At 37.0% G+C, this 20659-nt stretch overlaps 1 protein-coding gene across 1 annotated transcript in view; it reads left to right on the top strand.

The window, feature by feature from the left end:
- The window catches only part of DDX10 (DEAD-box helicase 10), a 169760-nt gene that overhangs the window by 123528 nt on the left and 25573 nt on the right, over positions 1-20659 (top strand). The gene's annotated exons all lie outside the window — the stretch shown is intronic.

Below are 20659 nucleotides of genomic sequence, written 5' to 3'. Positions count from 1 at the left end.
TTGAAGTTTGTTCCTTCCTTTTGTTACCACAAATAAAACCTTTTCTGTCCTTTTCTTCATACGTGTGTTGCTAAATTACTAAAGGCTGTTCTAGTATTTCATATTGTTTGGTTTGCAATAAACTGAGATTTCGTTCAGCTGCAGTGATTTTCTGGAATGTGGACAGAGTGACGTGTAATTTCTCACATGCATCTCCTTTTACTACACATGAATACTTACAGTTTGTTCTTGGCAGTTAGCAAATATCGTACTCCCTTGAGAAAATCGATGTTCTTTGTCCAATTTTTGCACACTGGCTGTGCTCTGGGGTGCTTAAGTATAGGAAGATGTTTCATTGTGTAGCTCTGAGGCAGAAAGTAATTACAGTTTAAGATGAAATGCCTAGTTATACTAAGTTTGAAGTATGATTCTGTCTTCAAAGATGGCAAGCTATGAGTGCTGTTGGCATCATGACTCCCCAGTCAAGCAATAGAAATTTTCTACCTGTAATTGAATGTATAGAGATACATACTTTTTAATACATTGAGCAAGCATTTTAGGAAAATTATGGAATGAATAATTAACAAACATCTTAATAAAGAGAGAAAACATTGATCAAATCAGGCTGTGTCACATTTGTAAATGCTGCTTGTTAATTTTTCCTCTTTTTAAGGAATAAAAACCCCCCAATGTCATGTTATTCAGCAGCTGGAAAAAGAAATGCATTTCTTTCAAAAGGATCTGCTTGCTGATGTACATCTCCTGTCCTGTTCTTGGCCAAGCAAATTAATCTCTCTGTCCTATCAGAAGGTGAATGAAATTGATCCCTATTAAGGAATGGTCTGTCTTTGTGGGGCATTGTGTGTCCATGGGTACAGTATGAGTTAAATGTGGAACCTCAGCCCCAAAGGTACATAAGATAAACCCACAATTTTATGCACCTTTGCATCTCTTCTGTGCAATACTTGCACTTGAAAGGCTGATTTACGAGTCCTGGTCTGCTGTGAGATTGGCATATGCTTTCTGTGAGGGTACCAGCTGTGCAAACCTGCTATTGCTTTGACTTCATTTTACTGTTGAAGTGTTTAGCTCACTCTCTGCAAGAAGGTGCAAGCCTCAGGACCTGACACATCTCCTTGATTAAAAACTGTTGGGCTTTTTCTCTTGTTTAGAGGCAATTTTTGCCAGAATTGTGTGCTGCCGAGTCCTGTCATTTTCAGTGGGGCTCATTTCAGGGAAAATGCTTCTGCTGGGAAAAGCTGCCAGCTTGGACCTGGGGCCTTTCACGCCTGGAAGTGGAAGGGAGCAGTAGACAGTAGATAAAGGTGCTAGTTTCTGTCTGCTGGGTGTCTGAGGAATTAATTAAGAACACTCCCTGCTTCACAGAATCTTAGAGATGAAGCTATAGTAGCTGAAACTCTCTATAGTCTATGTGTGATATGACTCAAGCAACTCCTATGAGATACTCAGGGGAAAAAAAAAAAGAAGGAAACAGTAAAACACAGGAACGAACTATTGGAGCTGAAACTAGCTTAGAAAATATATGCTCCCAAAATCAGGAGTTCAAAATTGTTAAGATTTTCACTAGTCCTTTCATAATATGGCTTGTGACCCACTTACTCTGCTACACACAACTCCTTTGGCAATAAGGAGAACCAAAAAAAGCAGGAAAGGTATTTTTAGCCATATTAATGCAGTTTAGCAGCTGGAAAAAAAGGCTGGATCAACAATTTTGTGCAACCCGTCACTTCAAAGCAACTGTGGTCATAATTTGTTGTTCCACATCTATCTGTTTTATTTCCCTTGTTCATTTTATTAACTGTCTGTCTCTGGTTACAAACTCTTTGGGGTTACAAAGTATTGCTTACTATCTTTCACTAACACACAGACCACTGGGTCTGACATGACCAAACCAGCAATTTATTTTTCCATTCTTAATATTAAATAATAATTCTTTAGTTACAACTTTTGCATCTCTGCTTTAGTATAGTCCTTGTTGTTCTGGTTTTGGTTGTGCCCTGTTGCTGACTGGACAGGCCTGGTATGTTATTCTGAGTGTATGCTGTTTTTTTTTCCAAAATGAAAAGGGAATTTATTTGAAACTAAAATTTTATGTTTTACAGTTTGTTTATTTTCACAATTTAAACCATACATTTGTGGGATTTAATCTTAGTCTTAATTTAATCTTAGATTCTTGGATTGTGATACTTTTAGTTTTAGGATGTCTCTGTGCTGTACACATTCATGTATTTCCTGTGCCAGGAGTGTTGACTTCTTGACATTTTTCATTTACTCTTCCTGTAATTCTTTAATTTATGAGCTGTGTACCAACAAAAAAGAAAAAATCATAGGGGAAAGGGACCTTCTGCATTTTCTTCTGGTGCTGCAGGAGTAATTGCGGAGAAGGTTTTGCTCAACCTTTGCTGCGCTGGGACGGGGCAGGCTTGCTGCAACTGGAATTGAATAACCAAATTCTGGCATGCTCTGCTGAATGTGCTTGAGCTGGAGATTAGATGAGTAGGTAGCTGCAGTGTTATTGACTCCACCTTGGATAAATCTCCGTGAAATAAATAAACTGGGTAAGAAGTGAAGGCTCTTAAAGGATGCTTTGGAGAAAGTATTTCTTGGAATTTATGACCATTAATTACATTTTAGTGCAGAAGGCTGTGAAAACAAATAAAAGAAGTTTTTTTCTTAGTATTCCTATTGAAGAAAAACTGGAAATATAAGGGAGGGGGTTGGGATTTTTTTATTATAAGATATTTAATTGTCTTCCATTTTAGGAGAATTTGATGAGATATTTACAATTGCAGTATTTTAAGATGAAATAAGAACATATTTTGTCTTCACTCAGTAGTAATAAAATTTCAGTCCTCAGACCCTCAAAAAAAATTTGATGCTGTTTACTTGGAGATAGTCTAGAGAAAATTAGGCAACTGTGTTGTCTTTTGACCAAGAAATAAAGCATTGAGCAGAAGCAGCAGCAATGTGGACAGCTGCTCTGAGGAAGGAACTGGGTGTTACTCGGTGAAGCCAGCCCCTGGCCCCAGGCAGGACATCCCTGCATCGTGCAATGCTGCGCTCCTGGCTTGGCATTTCTTCTTCTAGAATCTATGACATACTAGTTTCTTAGTCTACATAAAAGACTTCTAGGTTTCAACCAGCATTTAAAGGTCTTTGCCCTGCAAGCAATTGTTGACTGGAATGAAGCTGAACAGGGCTGTATTTCTCCTTTGGTGAGTTTAGTGTTTTGCTGTCCTGATGCCCTAGAGCACAACTGATATGTTAAGAAGTATGAAGTAAGGAAGGTTTTGGTTTCTTTTAAAGATAAATGTTTCTGTAGGAAAGGAATTTTCCAGGAGCAGCTAAACAGTGTTTAAGGTAGGGAAGCAGAGTAGGAGTCAGGAGAAGATGCTGTTCCCTGCCCCAGCACTGACGTGCTTTGTAATCCTCAGCTATCAGCTCCCAGCATCATGCAAGCAATGATAACTAGCCTCTGAAAGAAGGCATTGGTATCTGCTAGAAATAGTTTGTACGCCATCTGTAAACAGTGCCTGGAGGTAAAACTTGCTCAGTTTGGTGCACTGACTCAGTCATTGGCAATCCTGTAGCAGTTATATCACACTGGCGTCCAAAGCAAAACAGAAAAACCTGAAAAGGGGCTGACTAGCAGAGCAGAGGCCGTTTATCCAAGGTCCATAAGAAAAATGTAGCCTGCTGAAAACTTAGGGAAATCCAGCTTGAACACATACGCCTTACTGAGAGGGTTTTTTCTGTTTTCATTGGACAAAGTTGAGGATGGGGATTTTTATCAATCTGAAAAACTGACTTCTGGAAGAAATCCAAGTGCTCAGTTGTCAGGGGCACTTTTTCATGGGAAATGCTGAATAATTGTAGAGCATTAAAAGATCGACAGCAACAGCAGGATAATAAATATGCTTTAGCTTCTCTCATGTCCTCCCTTTCTCTTCTGTTCTCTCCCTGATGTATTTTTCTATTCCCACAGGAATTAATACTTGTGTATGAGATTTTACAAAATATATACTTTATATATATATAATTTAAGATTTTCGGAGTCATAATGAAGTTAGGAATCTTTCTACTGTTATGAAAGGATTTATGTGACCATGTCTACAAAATACACGTGGGTGAGCAGGAGGCATATACTTAAAGATATGGCAGATTCAGGCATTGATATCTGCCTTTATCACATCACTATAGCATTGTGTTTTCTGCACTTTGTGCCAGCTCTCTGTTGAGATTGTAACCACCATTAAAACCACCATTTTATTTTAATCTCTCACATCCTCCAATGGATTTGAGATACCCATGCCAATTGTAACTCAAGAAATCTTTGCACTGTGTGGGAAAATTTGAAGAAGAAAGCGGCAGTCAGATACCTTGGTAGCTGTGGCTAATAATCCACTGGGAGAAATACACACTTTAAAATATGATGAAAACTCTGCATCCACTGTGTATCATTCCTGTAGTTACTGGGTTTGTATTACCTGACAGCTCTGCTTCTGCCTTGAATTTCCTTTTTCTTGAGATCTAGCCCATGGCCTGGTGTTTTGGCTGGAGATGCTAGATTCAGTGTGGGTGTGAACAGTAATTTCAGTGTGGAAAAGCGATTTATAGGAGTGAAGGAGGAATTTGGTCTGCACCTCCCGTGAATACAGGTTCCCAAATCCCCTTGATCAGGGTTCATGAAATCTTCTTGGGGAAAGTCTCATGGGATGCCCTGAATACTGATGGTTAATGGTGAAGGTGCATTGGTTCTGGATCACTCTCATAACCCTCCCATGGATGGTGTTGAGGAGCCATTGCTTTAGCTCTCTGTGATTTCTGGAGCAGGGTTTCAGGGCTAGATACTTCTGATGGTCTGGAGGATGTAGAGATTCTGGTGTTTCTGTTTTTCATAGAAGACCTGAGGAGAGGATCATGTTGTCCTGATACAGCCTCGGGTCAGGCTACATCTTGTCACTGCTGTTTGATAATTGCAAAGGCCTAAAAATTGTTCTTCATTAGTAATTATTCTTGATTCTGAAAATCACAACAAACAGCAAAAAATGAGGCAATGATACTTCTGTTCACCTGCAAAATCTTCCAGTATCTCTAGTGTGGGAAGCTTACAGCTGAAATTACCACGCAAATTTGATCTCTTTAAGTAAGTCAAATTTCTTGCTTAAAACAATTTCACTAACCTTGGTTTAGAAGTAGTTCTGGTCTGTTAACTGTTGCGTCCTGTATGCATATCCAAATGCTGTGAGTAGCTTTATTTATTCAGTGCAAGTTTGTGTTTGTAAATTTTCTTAAAAAGCTCTGTGAACAAACAGAGTAATTTGGGCTATCAACATTTTAGCCTATTAATTTAGTAATTTTAAACAGGTTTCTCCAGGCAGAATCATGATTTCAAGGTCAAGTTGTTAAATGAATGGAAAATGAATTGCTGATTCTGAACTACTTGTACTTTGAATCAATATATTCTACAATATTTAAGTTAGTATTTGAAAATGGGTATTATGCACCTGTATGGAAATGTTACTTGTGCTTTGCTTTTTGAAAATATTATGTTGATGATTCCAGTTAATATAACAATTAAATTGCTTTTTAAAGCTGTTATAAGTCCTGCCTTTTCTGCAATTAAGAATTTATATGATTAAACCAGTATTTCTGTGTCGTGACTCCAAACAAGTAGCAAAGAAGTATTCTGATGGATTGATTTGCCAATTATGCATGCTTTTATGAACCTTTTCATTGCAGTCACCAGCACACTGAGGATTTTAAATACATTTATCAGATTGACCATTTAAACTAATTGGCCACTGCTATAGCAATTGAATTTTTTGAGTGTAATATTCACAACGGTTAATTTTAATCATACGTGGTATGTGATGACAGTTTGCTGCTCTACACACCAAAAACTGCTGTGATCAGTCACTGAAGTGATTTCTCCATAGGCCTTTCAGAAGCATAGTAGTGGGGCCGTGGACCTTGCACATACTCTTTTTCCCTGGCAGTCTGCTGGGATGAGGTGGATGCACCAGTGGATCAATACAAGTGCACCTTCATTACAGTTTCTGATATACCTATATCCTGTACTTTGTTTTGTGTTTGGTTTCACGTTTGTGGTAAAGAGAGGAAATTTCTTTTTTCTTCGAACTTCTGGTTTTTTTTTTTCTTATTTCGGTGGGTTGCACTTCTAGGGGAACTTTTAATGCAAAACATAATAAGGATTTGTAAGAACAGAATAACAGTATTTTTGGTATGGCAGGGAGCACAAAGGTTATTGTCTTTCTTGATTGCAAATGATTTTGTTAAATTTCTAGGGCAACATTGATGAAATTTCTCCAATAGACTCACTCTGGAAGACTACACTGTTTAATTCGTTATTCTTTAGGAAACTTTTTGTTTCTAGGATGTCCTTGTAAGTTTGATACCATTGGAACTGAAGCTTTGGAGCCATCTTAGGTTTCAACTGCTGAGCTCCAGAGCTTTGAGCATGTTAAAGACCACACAATTTTGTTTATTTCAGAATTAATAATATTTTGACATTTTGAGGGGGGAAAAAATGCCCTCAGTTGTTTTTTTTATTAATACCTTAGGCTATGAAAATTGCAAGATTGCAAATTGAGATAAGTATGCATTTCACTTGAATTATGTGGTTTCTTCTGCTTGAATTTTGTGGGTTTGTAATCTTTTTTTTGTATCATATAGTTACAAATAAGCCTTTATAGTTGTAGAATTGAGGAGTGCTTTGGCACCATTACCCCCATGCTCTCGAACGGGGCTCAGCAGATAACTGAGAGGCTACTTCAGTTGCTGCTTCAGCTCTGTCTCTCCTTTGAACAAGAGAGGTAGGTATTACTCTGCTTCATTTTTCCTCTTTGCCTGTCTCTGTGGATATTAGGAGCAGGATCCCACCGTCAGGTTCTTCCCTGCATATGACAGTGTAGTAGAGCGCAGGGAAAGCAATTCAAGTCCTCCATTAGTCTTGCAGAGGTGCCTTTCTGAGGTGAACGATTAAGCCCCAGTTGATAAGGTTATTCTGTTTGAATACACACTTCATCTATTCAGGCAACATATTCTGATTCAATACATGTATCTAGAAAAGCAATAGGTATGCAAGAAACCAGACAAGAACTCTCTGTGCATTGCAAAGTACAAGCACATATATTCAAGGGCAGAGACCTTTCCACCTGAGCTTCAGATTTCCATTTCAGCATTGATGGAATGTTTTCATCCTAACTGTGTATCACCATGTTCTGTAAACTTAAATAGGGGAAGAAGAGAGCACTGGGACTTAGCTTTGTGATCACTGTCCATCAATATGTAAGCATTTAATTTTTAAATATGGTCTCTTGTAAATATGGCAAGTGTACAGTTTAAACATAACTAGCCACTACAGTTTGGTTTTAAATGTATATGTAAATTAGCAGCATAATTTCTTCTTGGCTTCCAACATTTCTTGTTCAGTTTCTTCACTGATTTAACAATCCCCTCAACAGTCCCTGTGTGAGCAAAACATGAATGGTTCCTTTGCTCCTGCCTGAATCCGGCCAAGAAATGAGGCAACAGCCACTGTTGAAGCAGCACTTGCGCCAGTATGAATAAAAGAAAAAAAAATAAAAAAGCTGTTCTAAAGTGTTACAAACCTTTCTTTAGGCATTTTCATCTTAGCAAACAGGCCACTATATAAAGTTAATTGTAATGATACTTCACTTGTTTATCTGCGCTATGCTACTAGTCAGTAGTGTCTATTTAATAATCAGTATTTGGAATTTCTCTCCCTCTAAATGACAAAATTTAAAGCTCTTACTACAAGCTTATTTGCTATGTTCCATACATGTTTAAAGCAACAAGCTGTTTTTTGTAAGTGTGGTGTTATTTTTCTTTTTGCCTCACCATAGTCTTTTGATGCCATAATCAACACTGTACAGAAGAATTCCCTTCTGGAGATCTTCACCCTCTTTTCTGCCTCTGCCCATAATCCTGAAGAAGTGGGAAATCCCAAACAATCCAGACATAATGATCTAAGGCTTGCAGCAGCTTGCACACAAAGCTTTTATTTAGGAAGTGGAAATTCTCTATGGATTTGTAGATCTTTTTCTGATGTGTTGTGAAAAGCAGGTGTAATCACATGCCTCAACTTTGTATTAATATTATACAGATGATTCCATTGCACAAGTAAGCTGTATCAGACTGTTCAAACTTGTTTATTTTGCACCTTAGTTTGTTCTGGTATTATTCTGAATCACTTCACAGCTTTCCTTATGTGTTTGAAACTTTCTTAGGTTATAGGCTTCAGATGCAGGAACTCTATTTTGCTCCATATCTCAGGTCTTACCTTCTTAAGGATGAGTTAATTGGCTGATGAGCAGGGGTAATCTTTCAGATGTGTTTTGATGGCTGACATCCCTATGCAGTAAGTAACAGTATTTAGTATTAAATTATAAGCAGTTCTGTTTTCTCAGCATGCCCCCCTGTTTTTATTCCTGGGATGTGTTGCTTGCAGTATTGTACATAGTCTGCTATAGCTACTCTCAGCAGCTGTAATTGCTACTAGTGATGAAAATTGATCTGTGCAATCAGAAAACCATTATCTGCATTCTGACTGATAATGCTGAAGTTGCCAGCATTTTAAAATTCTTCTCAAGGCTGTTTTTTTCAGAGTACTCTGGGATCATGCAGTCACCAAGATTCCACTGGCTGAATCTTATGTGAGCATTAAAAGAGAACGAGAAAACTCTTAATGACTCTCTCAAATAAATTTTTTTCCAGAGAGTTTTTAAGGATTTAGTGTTTTGTCAATCCTCCTTTGCCAAATATACTAGATCAAGAGTAATGCAGTAGCCCTTGTTTTACCACAGTGAGCAGAGATAATAAGTTTTCTGTGCTTTCACACTATTGACTGCATTGTTAAACCAAGGAGTTCATTAATAGGAAATGCCAAACTAGTAATAACACGTGGTTATTCAACAGACTGCATGGGGAATCTGGCAAGCCCATAATTCCCCCCAAATGAAGCACCACTTTCTGTCTGGAGTCCATTAGGACCTGGGTTTTTCTGTGTTGGCTCCCGCAACATTTCTTTTCCTTAAGGCCTAATGTTTCCTTTCACTCTTGTTTTTTTTTTCCTCTGGTCTTCTATGAAACTTTTTATAGATTTCTAAGGTTCTTATCTCGTGCTGTTTCCTTAACCCCTTTTTTGTTTCTTCTGAAGGAGTTAAATTCAAACTGCTACTGCTTCTGTTTCTGCTGTGTGGCAACTAAGAGTAGAAACAATGGGGAACAGCAGGAAGAAAGGTAATAGCATCATCTAGGAGCAAAGCCTTGGGAAATGTGCTTAGTATTTTTAGGGAAAAGTTTTGTGTCTGACTTTTTGTTTGTTTTGTTCTCTTCTTTCTGTAAGGTCTCATTTTTCTGACATTTCTTCAAATAAATATATATTGGTAATATTTTGCTGGGCTGAGCATTCTAGTACTGCTGAATAAATGTTTATTTTTCCAGTCGCACCATTCCTCCATTGCTGGGAGAGCTGAAAGAGTTTCAGTCTCTAATTACTCCTTGCACACGTTTATCTTCTCACAAGAAACCTTTTAATAAAAGAACATCAGTAAGGGTTCAAAGCTAATTACTTGTAAGTTAAGAAAAGCCAGAATTAAAGTTGTCAGTGCTTGTCCCTTGCTGTATAAATACAGCGATGCAGGTGGTTGAGAAATTACTCCTGTCTGCTTGCCTGCACTTTGAGCTGAGCCAGGTACTCAACTCAGCGTTTGCTTATTGTGTAGTAAGGAATGAAGGAGACTGTACATTTCCCAGCTATTCAGTGTTTTCATTTCCTTACTCTTTGATGTGAGTGCCATCTGTAAAATAAATGGATAAAAAATCCTTTGACAAACAATAGCTACCATAACTGGGAGCCGGACTGTTACTAACATCCTTATTTATAACATTTACTGATTTATTTTTTCATTTTCTCTGTCACACTTTCCCCCTGCCCCCCACCAACTTCTTTGTCTTTTGACAATATACTTCAGAATACTTTAGTTTTATTCTTTGCTTGCGTTTATTCTGTGAATAGGAGTGGGATCTAGGAAACTCGAGTTCTTTTCTAAACTAGAAATTGTTATATGTAGACTGTCTTTTAAGCTGTGCTAGAACTAGTATGGACTCACGTGATGCCTGGTTGGTTTGTTGTAGGGTTTTTGTGGTGTGGGGTTGTTTTTTTATTTGCTTTTTAAGTTTTTTCTGGGAGACGTAAATTCAGGGGGCTCAGTGTACTTATGAACTATGTGCTGTTCTAGTCACCCTCAACTTAGAAAGGATGCAGTAGAAAGAAGTCAGAAAACATGAGGAAAAGCTCAGAAAAGCATGATGTAAATAGAGAAAGAAGACAAGTGAGGGGAGATACCAAGACATTTCCTAACCAGCTGAATAAGAAAGTACAGCTCTTTATTCTTCACAGGGACAAGTGCTCTAAGTAAAATCATTCTGAAATAAAGCTTATGCTGTACTTCATAACACAATGGGATTTTGGCCCAACAAAGGGATTGAGCCAAGTTTCTTCTTCTCCCCCCCGCCCCCTGCAGATGAGCACCCATCTGCTCTGGCCTGGGGTCCTCCATGGGCTGCTGGTGGATCTCTGCATCCCTGTGGACCTCCATGGGCTACAGGGGAATCTCTGCTCCAGCACCTGGAGCATGTCCTTCCCCTCCTTCTTCACTGACCTTGATGTCTGCAGGGCTTTTTCTCTCACATTTTGTCACTTCTCTGTTCAGCTGCAGTTGCACAGTTTTTCTTCCTTCTGTTTAACCATGTTATCCAAAAGGCACTACCACTGGTGCTGATGGGCTCATCCTTGGCCAGTGGTGGGTCTGTCTTGGAGCCGGCTGGCATGAGCTCTGTCCCACAGGGGGGAAGCTTCTAGTGGCTTTTACAGAAGCCCCTGCTGTAACTCTCCCTGCTATCAAAGCCTTGCCACACAAACCCAGTACAAGGTCCCAGTTGACAGATGTAAAGCAAAGAAAGAGCTATAATTAGAAGAGGTAAAAATAGAGATTGGGAAGCTGTCTGAATGATCTTACAAGGAACAAATTTTTGCTGAATTCTGTCAGTTATTTGCTGTATTTGTTAAATCAGACTGTGTATCAGACAGGTCATAGAAAAACAAAAGGTGTCATACTGAAAACCATGCATTTAAAAATTTTTTGAAGTCTGTCAAAAGTCACCATGTCTTTAAAATTGGTTAATATGGCTAGGATGTTTGGATTTGTCCCTTAGCAGAATGGCCAGATCCACTGTTACAGCCTCAAGACAGGAAGACGAATTATTTTTGAACTTTGAAGATAATTTACTTAGAAACTGATCAGAAATGTTCAACTGTATGAGGCACTGAATAGTTGGTGAAAGTACTTTTGATGTCATAGTATTTCATCACCAAAAAAAATTTTCTAGTGAATGTTTTTGTGGGGAAATTCCATCCAGTTCCCTCTGTTGCTAAGGAATGGTGAAAAAGACAGGTTTCTGTATTTGATTTCTCTCTTACAGAGTTACCATATGGACATAGGTCAGGAATGAACTGGAGGTCATACTTTGCAAGGTGCTGGCTTCCCTGTATGAACATGGTTGTTCTTAAAGGCTAGATAGCCATTCTTCAGAGAGTGGTCTGCTTTGATTGCCATGAGTTGGAAGAACTTTATGGGTAGTCAGTGAGGGATCATTGCAAGTTCATGCTGTCGTTCACCCTGTACTGTTTACAATGTTTGCATTCTCATAATTGGTCATTACAGTGATATTGAAAACGTGCAGAAAACACCTAAACATAGAGCAAGAGATTTGTGCAGATAACATTAGTGACTTCTGATCCACCAACTAAAAGATGGATTCTGTTTATTAGCTCTGCTTGAAAAGGAGTTGACATATTGTAATTCATTATTACAAATCCATGAGATGAGTTTTCCAGGTGCTGAAGAAAATCTGCTCTATTGTTTGTTCTGAAAGGCATTTGAAAGTCTGTTCCCTGTATAATGCGTTGCATTATTATAAGGCATTGCATTTCAAACCCAGTTGTCACCTGAAATTGTTTTCAGATTTTTTTACAGGTGTTATAATAAAAAAGGAGAGTATTTTTTAATTATGTCTGCTGTTGGACAAAGACAATTTGGCCATGGTGAAAGGTTTATGTTGTGAATAAATTGACCGGCGGTTTTATAATTTCTTTTAGTGTATATCATCTAGACCTCCAAGCAAACTGCAGCTATTTTCAATGTGACAGGTGTGTGGTGTTATATCCAAAATATGCAGAAGAGAATAGTTTCAAACACACAGCAAGAAGTTGAAATTTTCGAGTTTAGCTTTGTTTGTTTGATCTGCTGTCTTTGTGGTGATTTTGAGTAGCAGCTTTACCTTGTCCCTCTGCGTATTGATCTCTGAAATGACCTTTGGAAGTAAGACTCCTAGCATCTTTGAAGTTATCTTTATATAGTACCGTCCTTAGAAAGGCACTTTTAGCTCAGCATTTTTTCAGATATTTGAGTCACAAGCATAAAACTAGAGTGAAATAGTGTTATAAACAGTATTAAAAAGAATGAGCTACTTGTCCTAATATGTTTCATTATCAAACAAAATCAGATAGCATCTTTTCAGAACAGTTTACTCTCTTGCTGGCTCTTAATTATTGGCAGCTTCAAACATCAGTTAGATCTATAGCTGCTAGAGCTATTCATCTGTAACCCTCGTCATTCAGTAGAAACATTTTCAGTCAGTTTTTACTTTTAGACAGCTGTAAAATGCTGAAGATGTCAGCACAGAAGTCTTTGCCCATCAACCATGACGGCTGTGATTTTTCTGTTATGATACATGCATTTTAAGTGTGATATTTGTAAGCAAAGATAACAAGTTGCCTATTGGAAAATTGTGTCAAAGGCTGATGATAAACTACTGTATTGCAGTAGCAACAACCATCTAACTTTTCATTGAAGGAGCAGGAAATATCCTCTGAAAGGCTATTCCATGCATGCTACCTTGACAAGCTAATAAATTTTGACTATCTAAATTTTGCAGACCTTGTGACTGTAGTACTGAGTGCTGTGTGATCTTTTAGTGTGTTTTTCGTTGCCGCAATCTGATCAGGATTTAGTTCTACTGACATGTGCAGGCAAGAGAAGAGGGACATACCCAGTGAATTCCTTAGACTTTGTTTCTGACTTTGGGCTGGAGCGGAGATTTGAGCCAGTGTCCCCAAATGTCTGAAAGGCTTTTAAAAAGAGAAAAAATGTAAAGATGGGATTACAAAGAAATTGCAATTCATATGTGATGTGATGGTGGTACAAGCATTTATTCCAGTAACTGTAGGCCAGGCCAGGTTACCACTGCTCTCTGGATCTGTTGCTGGTAATATCATCTACCTTTTGAGAGGTATTTCCAAAGGTATTTTCCAGGCCATGTTGTTACATAGAGAGGATGAGAATTTCAACAACTTTCTCAATTATTTGCAATAAACCATACTAACTTTCAAAAGTGTGTAGATTACAATTAAAAATGCAGATATGGATTATGATGGCTTCTTGAAAACAAGAAATATTTTTGTAAATGTGTGAAATCCTTTCCAGGTATAATACTGTATAGCCTTCTTAGCTTTTCATTAATTGACTGCCAGTGTTTTTATGGCACTAATTTCTGAATTATGGCAGTAAAGTTTGTGCATCACAGTGTCAGTCCTAGAAAAAAAATGGTCAAAAAACCCCATCAATAATAGTCTAATTTGGAGAGTTGAATTGCAAACGTGTAGAAAATGTTACTGCGATGCTTGAAACAAATAGTCTCAAGTGCTCTGGATACAGTGCTCTGGATATCCAGTGCTCTGGATACACAGGGGCAACTTCTGTAGTACACATGAAGGAGAGGATAGAGGGCTGTAACTTCTGCTTTACTGTTTTGCCTGAAACATTCTGAACTCTTCCTGTGGAAGAGGATTCTTCAGGGAAGTCATACTTTTTGAAATTGTGGTGCTTTCTTATTGTTTGCAAAGCATGCTCATGGGTTATCTTTTCTAGGAATGGTTTTTAAAAGGCAGTGGGACATCTTATGTAGGAATATTCTTTAATCATCAGGCAATACCTAGTAGTTTGAGGAACAGCTGGAAATTTTTTTTATTTTTGGCCATTCTGTATCGATTTTGTAAGTTTATTCATTTATTGATTATACTGTCTTATAGCTTTGAAAGTTACTTAAAATGAAAAATTCTATCTTAACACACGACTGGAGCTAAGACCTTGACTTTATGGAAGCTCTTTAAATGCATTTTTAAAAGGAAAACTTGAATATAGTTTTCCATTTTTTCTCTATCTGATGACAACCTTCAGTTTTACGGAACTCAATACTAAATACTAGTTTGGACAGTAGCAGGCTACTTTTTTTCCATAATAGAGCCTTTATGTATTATACCTTCTTGTACAAAAAATATTTTAGAGTAACTTAATACTAATCATACAGCTGTCACTGAATAAAAATGTTTTCAAGTGGTTAGAGAAGCTATAAAAAACTGTATCAGTAAATTACATTTAAAAGAATCATGATGACATACATTTGTTTGACTTCCATGATTGGGTCATTAAGTTAGGACTCAAATTAAAAGCAAGCTCTTTGTTTGTCTTTTACATTAATATTGTAATGGGACATTTCAGTGTTAAGTTTGTTTGTGAGTGACTTTCAGCTTTCTCTGGAAGCAGACATTGGAATATATGGCTGAGGAGGACTTCATCTGTTAGAGATACCTCATGGGTACATTTTGCTCTCGGGCTCAGGTTTCAACCAGTCACCAGATTTTTTTATTTGTTTCTTTCCCTCTGAATTATTAGGGTTGAGGGTTTCTTTTTGTTTTGCTCTGTAATTAGAGGTACAGCGTCCTCTGAAAATGTCCCTCTACAAATTTCTAGCTTTCATGAGAACTAGGAAAAATCTTCCTGAGGTGTTTTATAGTTGTAGTTTTTGGTACTTGTGCGGGTTTCTCTTGTAAAGTTTTGCTAAGTGTTTTAGTGTATGGCAGCAAGGTTTTTATGGAGTGGTTGCCTGCCCCTTCCATTCCTGTCTTAGTTGAATTTTTGATGCTATCTGGGTTTTGTTTTCAAACAATTTAATTGTTTCTACATAGTAAAAGATAAAGATGCTATCATGTAGTGGCACTTCTGACATGGTAGTGCTTGTAGATATTCGTACTCTGGATGTGATACTCACCGTTTAGGTGGTATCAGAGTTTAAATAAAAATAATAACCAGTTGCCTCAGATCATCTGTACTCTAATCTCAGTTACTTGGAACCATACTCAGAGCAGATGTTTTAACCTCTATTCCCATTATATATATTATCAGACAAGAAAAAAAGTGAAATGGTTAATCCCTAGATTAATTTTTTGTGTATTGGTAGGTGATTTCTTGTTGATGTTAAAAACCTGAGCACTCTGAAATTATTTGTTTCTTTTGTTGTTGTGACTTTGCTGGTTTAAATTCGTCTTCATTTGAAAAGAATGCAAAACCATCAGGTCTACAGAGTAGCTACTTTGTGGAAAAAAGAGAAAATGTAATTGTAAAGCAAGTGGCTTGATGCAAATGTATTTAGTTGAAGGTGTTGCTTTAGCCTCCAGTCATCCAAATGTTACCCTGAATATTTTTTAGTAAATTAGACTTTTTTTTGCATATGTCCTTTTGGCAGCTACATTAATCATAACTGCACTAAACCAGTTGCATGCTAGCAACAGTTTTTAATTTATTTTTCTTAAATGGGGCGTTCATAAAAAACCTCTACTCTGTAGCATATTTCTTAGAATATTGCAGTATTATAAATGAAATGATACATCAACTGATTCTTGTAGCTTCCTTTTCAGTGAGATTCAGTGGACTTTCTAGCATAGAAGCTTGTATCTGCCACCATCTGAGCAGTGAATTAACTAGGTCATGTAGTGGCTGACTAAAGATTAACATTTCTTAAGATGAAGTAGAATACCCTTCTATTTTAAATATATTTTTCAAGTCTTAAATCATAGGCCATTTAATAGGGATGGCTTAGAATGTAGACAGAAACATTCGAACAATGAAAGGGAGCAAGTCTCCTGTGTATAGGGTGCTTTCAAAGAAAGAATTGTTGACAGCACAACCTATCTCAGATATTCCAGATGTGTTTTGTAATTCAAATTTATTGTTTTCTTCTTATCTCTCAGCAAGGACACTAAAAGAAAAAGTGACCTTGTGATTTTTTTTTTCTTCTTCAACACATTCGCAAGTAGCCTACCATTTGTCAGATTGTACATTGATTTCTAGGAATATAGCTAACTGTTTTATCAACAAGTCAATGTAAATATTGTTTCCATTAAAGTGGCACCTTTATTTTATGCAACTGGCCTATGTGTGTTTAGGAAAAATGTGCTAAACTTAAACAGCTTGTGACAAAGTCATGAGAAATTTTTTGATCCTAAAGATGCCTGCTAGTCTTTTTTAAGTAACTGTGAATAAGTGCACACTCTGCTATTTAACATTTATAGTTAGGATTTATTTTAAAAGCCTGTACTTATTCAGGTAATTAGCTAAGAACAGTTGAGCCTAATCTTCTTTCATGAAAGCCAGGATTAAAGGTAGGGCACTATAGATAACTATTTTTTTTTAATTTTACATGCAAAACCAACACTACTTGAACAGTCAGAGAGCACAAGGAATTCAATTCTAAGCTTTTCTGTGAGCTGTAACTTTGTATCCTCAAATACAAGTGCTTTGTCTTGACTAGACTTTAGAAGTTGTTTAAATTGTAAAAGTTATCAGCTGTGTGTTATATCTAATAGTTCATATGCCCATTTTAGCACTTAAAAACATCTTCTTTGACATCCTGAAATTCTGCGAGAAGCTACTGTTGTAACAAGCTAATAACATTTGGATTTAGGATGCAGTCTGGATTAGCTTCATCCAGGAAGACAATGGGCACATGACTGTCATGTTTTGGAACACATGACTGCGTTTTATGATGCTTTCATTTAGAGCAGATTAAAGCAAATATGCCTGTTTCCCCTGGGCCAATCCTAGCTGGAAATTGTCTGCTTTCTGCTCATAACTTACCTTGTGAATGTTGATTACTGATGGAGAGATGTCAGGTCTTTTAATTTAGAATGGGTTGGTAGATATTGAGCTAATCTTGTGACATAAAATTGCTGCTGACCATCTCCATGGGACTGCTGGGCTGTGCAGTAGTGTCAAGAAAGCTCACTAGTTCCTGAAGGTAACTGAAGCAGTTGCATGTTCTTCTGCATTGGGCCATAGGGGATCCCATCTTACTGTGGTTCTGGGAAGCTTCAGATAGGGTAAAACTTTCTATGAAAAGATATTTTGTTTGTTGAAAATTGTTTATCTCTGGTTGAGAGTACTCCTGTAGAAATAAGAACGCTGATTTAAATTAGAATGGATAATAAACATAGTTTTGTTTCTTACGTATGAGTTCATTGACATAATAAGTCTTTCAGCCCTTCCAGTGTACCCTATTGGATTTTCTTTTGTATACTTTCATTATGTATTATAACTACTTGACTGTAGAAAAACACTGAATTGGTGTAGCTATGCAAATGTTCTCTAAAGAGCTGATATATTGTGTAGTAATTCATTGCTCTTATTAACAGACTAAACAGCAAATAGTTGAATTAAAAAGAATAATAGAACAGGTAATTAAAAGCAATAAAGAAATCTTGAAAATGTCATATGCCAATGTTAAATCATGTTAAATATTATTTAACACGACACTGTTACTTCTGCTAAATGGGCAAACAAATTCGTAATGATGATTTTGGAGAGCTCAGTGAAACACCCGTAAAACTAAGAAAGCATGAAAGGGCTTAGTATATGTGCAGCTCACTTTTTCTTAGCCAGTTATTTTTCATTAACATCAGGAAAATTGGTCAATGTGCAGAGGGGATGTCAGGCTTCCGTATGGCATCTGTGAGGGACTAGTATGCTGTTAATAGGCTGTCATTTTGAAACATTGTGAACTTCTCTTGACCATCTCTATCTAATACTTGATATTATTCTAACAATCCCAGCCTGTGTATGCATATCTTCATTGAGCAATTACATTTAATTCTCTGTTTTTGAAAGTCAGAAAAACAATTAACATTCTTCGTCTCACAAAAGTGAATGACCTGCTGAAAAATCATATCATAGAATCATGGAATGGCTTGGGTTGGATAAGCCCTTCAAGATCATCCAGTTCCAACCGCCCTACCATGGACAGGAACACCTTTCACTAGATCAGGTTGCTCAGAGCCCCATCCAGCCTGGCTTTCTGGGCTGCGAGTGCACATTGTGAAAGAACGCAAATGCATATATAATATTCTTCTCTATGAATTGTGTATATATATGTGTGTGTGTATATATATATATTTATATTTGAGTCACAATATCAATAAGGTACAGGGAGTTGAACATTTACACAGGATGACACTATTGCAGTATTCAAATCACCATTCAGCTTAAAAAAAAAAATTAGCATCGTCTCAGTTTGGAAGGGTTCCAGAATTAACTGCTGTCAACTACATTTTGTACAAGTGTGCCATGATGATTCTTATATTACTTCTCTAAAATGCCAGTTTTACCCAGCTGTACACTTAGTCTGTTTAGGCCATTCATTTAACTCTTCTAGACCTTTGAAGAAACAGGGATTTAAGACTGATCAGCTGAAACCTCTTCAGACTTATTACAACGTATGCAACACATTGATGCTTGCCATTCTACCTATATTGGAAAGAAAATAAAGTTCATAAATAAGGTACCTGCGTGTGGGGCACTTTGGAAAACCTCTATTCCAGTTTTGTCTTTATTCTGCCTCAGCTTAATGAGCCACATTTGTTCAAATTCAGAGGTGTCGGTGCAGCAGCAGCAAGAATGTTTTGGTGCAGTAGTTCTTGTATGTCTTGTAGTCACTGACTGTACTTAGCATGCAGGGGGTTTATTGTTTTTCACTTTTCATTCTTTCCAAAAGCTACGGAATATAATTTGGTGCATCTTCATTTCCAAATTAGTGTTCTTTAACACAGTGAAAGTGACTGCAGCAGGCATTATGTGAACCATATCTAAAGCATTGAATAGATGGAAAAGGTGAGGAGAAATAGGAAAATAACAAATTTGACAAACTACTTGTCCAAAATTCTCTCCAGGAAAATTCTAGATTGAAATTCCAACTATTTCATATTTACAAAATAAACCTAATTGATCTTGAAAATACAGTACAGTGCATGTCTGTGATGAAATGGATTTAAAATTTTAGTAATGAAGCACAAACAGCAAACTAGAACCAAAATAGCTTTCCAATATTTGCGTTTCTTCTTATGTTAATTATTTTATGGTCGTTCTCAATTTATCAGTACACATCCTTAAAGCATTTTACCTCCTTTTATTTGTGCTGTTTATTTATATCCAGCATTTCATCAGGATGTGCTCACAATCTCTTTGTTATAGGAAATATGCAGTCAAGAAATACTATGAAAAGACTCATCTTTCAAGTTATTTTCTACACAAAATCTTGGCTTCTTGGAAACTTGTAATAAATACTGTATATTTTGTTTGTGACTGTCATCTGTTCTAGAGGCTTGTTTGTACAACTCAATACACACAAAAGATTTTGGAATTTCCTTGTGGCAGTACATGCCCGTGCCCATGATGCTGGTACAGATAAGAGATACAGATACTGGTCTGAAAAGCAAATGGTGTTTATGTGTGTTGAAAAGCATGTGTAAAATCGGAATTTTCTTCGAGTACGGATTGCTTCAGAGAAATAAAAGTTTAAAGCACAATTTGTGCTGAATTAATACTGAAATTTTAACAGATGCTGCGTTCTACCTATCCGATTGTCACGAAATGGAGTGAAATTGCTCAGATAAATCTGAAATTCTTAGTTTCTTCTCTTGCATAACTAAGTAGGTTTCTCTGCAGCAGGGAAATAGTTTTCTGCTCTTCCATTAGAGCTGTTTTTCCAAGAGACAGTTACTTTCAGCTTCTACTTAATAGTAGTTAGCCAGTAAATCTATGTTTGTGCATTTGTTTGATATCAAAGAGGAAGTGATGTAGAATTTGTAAATATGAATGTAAATATGAATATGATTCCAAGGAATCTTGGTTTGGACTGTTCTGAAAAGGTATTTATTCAAAATGTGAATGGTAGAGTATTAGGCTCTATTAATAAAAACTATTTTTTGGAAATGTAGAAAGAGTAACCTTTGAAGAAAAGTATTAATATGGTAATAACCCCCCCCAAACAACAAACCAACCACAAAACCACCCCTCTTCTGTGCCACAGTGTCAGTACATCATTCTCATGGGTTTTCTGAAGCTCAGAATACTAAATCCTTTAAGCTGGGCTTTCCTTGTTTGGTTTTGGTAATTTGGTGTGATAGTTAATTCTAGTTTCATTTATTGCTTGAGACTAACTTGAATCCAAGTGTTAGTCTGATGTATCAGAGGTATCCAAGAATCTCTTTGGGTTTATTTTTTGATAATTTATTTCCTGGTAAAAAAAAAAAATCCGTTCCCTGTATCACCCATTGATCTCATTTATCAGCTTTTTGTCACTGGAAGTAGTATTTGGGGTGCTGAAATGGATTGCCAGTGAGGTGTCTGAATTTCTCAAAGACGTTGATCGTGTTCGGCAGTTG

This window comes from Pipra filicauda, unplaced genomic scaffold (genome assembly GCF_003945595.2).
Source record: "Pipra filicauda isolate LSUMZ 115617 unplaced genomic scaffold, ASM394559v2 scaffold540_size334518_pilon, whole genome shotgun sequence".
Classification (NCBI taxonomy): domain Eukaryota; kingdom Metazoa; phylum Chordata; class Aves; order Passeriformes; family Pipridae; genus Pipra; species Pipra filicauda.
This window is presented reverse-complemented; position numbering and strand designations above follow the sequence as displayed.